We start from the raw sequence: 3,848 nt of genomic DNA on the forward strand, positions 1-3,848 counted from the left end.
ATGAAGGTTCTGTCTGTGAAGGTACCCCCCCCCCAAAAAAAAAAATCACTAACTAAGGAATACAACTTGTTAGTCTTGATAACGGAAATGGAAATGGAATATTATTATACTATGTCTTATAAGCAGAGGCGGATCGGGGATTTCATAACTGGTGGGGGGGGGGGGGAATTAATTTTCCCACATTTTCCCACTTTTCCATTTTGTTTGGCTTTTATTTGCAACCCCCAACAAATGTCGAAAAACCCACCAAAAAGTCCCCTCCTCAAAAACGTTATTACGAATCTGGAGGGGGGGGGGGGGACTTCCTCATATTCTTTATATAGATTACATTAGTGGATTATTCGGGGTGGACTACTTAGATCACGACGGTGATAAGGATATTACAGTAAAATATGAAGAATGTAAAAATACATTTTGAAAAATTAATACATTTTTATTCCTTGTTATTCCAATTTAGAACTTTCCATGGTTGTAGGATTGCTTAAAATGAAATTTCGTGGTGCACATCTGGGTCGTGTCTCACAGGAAGTTCGTGATAAACCAAACTTGATTTCAGGCTAATCGCAACTTCTGTAATGATAATACCACTGAGATGAGATAAAGTGAAGACGAGTTTAATTTCAACCATTTGTATCTTGTAATGCTCTATTTCGCTTTCCTAGTAAGTTTATCCCTGTTAATAACTAATCAAATTGTTACTACATACATTGTATTCTTATAATATGAAACCCAGAATGAATCTATGAGTAAACTACCAACGAGGTTTAGGTCTACTTTGTACCCTCTGTAAAGTAGGTCCAAGAAAAAGTTCGCAGATCGTAGTGCCCCCCCGCCCCCATTTAATCATCTGCAAGATCTATATTACCAGCGCCGCGGCATGGAACTTTGGCCCCTTGTGCCTATCTCAAAACTGTTGACCGAGTCGTGTAAGTAAACGTTGGTTAAACTTTAACTCGATAGTATAACTTTAGCCATCATCCGAGTACACAAAAACAGCACTTTAGACGGCCATTAAAAGGACTTGAGCAAATTAATTCACGATAATGATTCACCCCCCTTTATACAAGCTCTTTATAGGGTCTGGTTTCAATTCATCTAATACAAGGCTGTCGCCGCGCACATAGCGGTGTGAATTGTTGTGTCGAGGTGGAATACAAACAACATTATTTTTAAAGTCTATTTTACGAAAGATCGTCACGGTTTATTGTGTTTGGACAAGAGGTTATGTGTTTCCAAACTGTTTTATTTTGTTCATGAAACCAGCTAAACACCAGGAACTGAATACAAAAATACAAACATAGCACACACTCATGTTTTCAACAGTATAGGCCGATATGCCCAACTATTCTATTTAGTTATTTTTCCCCTTTGGTGGCCCAAATTCTGATAAGCCTTGCTTCTCCGGGTCACCTTACCATCATTGTATTTTCGCATAATTTTGTTGTCAATTTGTTTGTATTGTGTTTGTATTTGATGGTTAAACAATAAGTTGAACTGAATTGAATCATCAAAATTGCAAACAAGCAAAACACTATTTTCTTGGCAGTTTATTGCATACCTATCAATCCAGCTTATGCTGTGATCTGATAGCAAATTGAATTTGAACCAGAGAAATAAGGGTCAATTATTCTCTGTGGAGTAAAATGAGCTAGCTAAGAACAAGAACATGATAGAGGGAAACCGGGAGGGAAATTCCCTGCTTTCTTTAGACCATACATGCCATACGAAATAAGCAGATTATAGTAGGATACTGCTACATTTTCATCAAGCAGGTTTCATGAGATCAACTTCTCAAGCCTGCATCGTTTGACAAATTGCAAAATGTTACTCCCCTCTTTCAGCTAGTTTTAGACAGTTACTAATTGCCAGTGCTTCGATTGGCTCTGTTCATATTGCACATCCTTTGCGTGCAGTGATTAAACAAGACAAGTGATTGGGGACGAGCTGCATGAGCATCGTCTAAAACCGACATTTTATTTCTTTAGAATTTTCGACCAACAAGATTTTATTGGACTTAACTGTAGTTGTACCCTGAATGGCGCCGACTCAGGAAAACTGGACGACTAATTAAGAGAATATTGCAATTTGACATTAGTTGAAATGTAGGCTTTATTATCGAATGTTGATCAAGGAGTATAAGAATAGCCGATAAAAAATTGTAAATACGAATAAAAATGAAAAAGGGAAAACGAGAGACAGATAAGTCTATTCCGAGTGAAATGATGGTGCATTACCATCAACTGATTCTTGATATTGTGTAACATAAACGCGTGCGATTGATACTCATTTGATTCTAAAATTATGTACATGATTTGCAGCCCAGACTTTTACGATTAATCTTGAATGATGATGATAATAATGATAATGATGATGATAATGATGATGCTGCTGCTGCTGATGATGATGATAATAATAATAATGATAATAATAACAATAATAATGATAAAAATAAATTTAAAATGTTACGAGGTACTGTTTATCAACAGTTTTTGTAATTTGTAATTCTGATACTGATGTGAATGCAGAAATAAATCAAATCAAACAATTCAACATCCTAAGTGGCGACGACTGAAACAAACATCACCGAGTTCGTTTGAAATTGGTTTTAGTAGCAATCGATTTTTGTTTAAATTATTGTGTTACGTATATATCTTTTAGGATATATACAAGCAAAACTTGCATCATAATATAGGTCTAGAAGATTCCCAATCAATAAAATGCCTTTCCTCTTCGCCGCCCTATTCTTTTTCCAAAACACCCGAGTTTCCATAATACCACAGATAACATTTTCTGATTTCGTGTTTATTTTTTTAGGACTCCCTTTCCTTTCCAACTCCAATCATTATCAACCCCATTAACGAAATGGGGGATTTAAATAGAACAATCCAATTATCTCACCCATATTTTTGTCATGAATATGGAAATGGGATCGATTAGGAAATGCATTTCCCGCCTTTTTTGTGGGCATCGTGGTTGTGCATAAAAGATATGAGAATGGGATATATATTCTGTATATCGATTCTATATGATGCAGTGGCGAATCCTGATGGGGTTGCAAAGGATGCGCCTCCATCACCACTACTACTACTCCTAATCCTAATCCCACTACTACTACTACTACTACTACTACTACTACTACTACTACTACTACTACTACTACTACTACTACTACTTCTACTACTACTACTACTACTACTACTACTACTACTACTACTACTACTACTACTACTACTACTAATACTACTGCTACTACTCCTAATCCTAATCCCACTACTACTACTACTACTACTACTACTACTACTACTACTACTACTGCTACTAATACTACTACTACTACTACTACTACTACTACTACTAATACTACTACTACTATTACTACTACTACTACTACTACTGCTGCTACTAATACTACTGCTACTACTACTAATACTACTGCTACTACTACTACTACTACTGCTACTAATACTACTACTACTACTACTGCTACTAATACTACTACTACTACTACTACTACTACTACTACTACTACTACTACTACTACTACTACTACTACTACTGCTACTAATACTACTGCTGCTACTACTACTACTACTACTACTACTACTACTACTACTACTACTACTACTACTATTACTACTACTACTATTACTATTACTACTACTGCTGCTGCTGCTACTACTACTACTACTACTACTACTACTACTAATACTACTACTACTAAACTGTAAAAAAAATGAAGTGCTAATTTAGCACTTGCAGTGCTTGTATAGTGACTGCACTACGAGTGCTGATTTTCCCGTTCAAATTTAAACTAGAAAATCAGCAATCGTAGTGCTAAATTAGCACTT

This window comes from Lytechinus pictus, chromosome 7 (assembly GCF_037042905.1).
Source record: "Lytechinus pictus isolate F3 Inbred chromosome 7, Lp3.0, whole genome shotgun sequence".
NCBI classification, from domain to species: domain Eukaryota; kingdom Metazoa; phylum Echinodermata; class Echinoidea; order Temnopleuroida; family Toxopneustidae; genus Lytechinus; species Lytechinus pictus.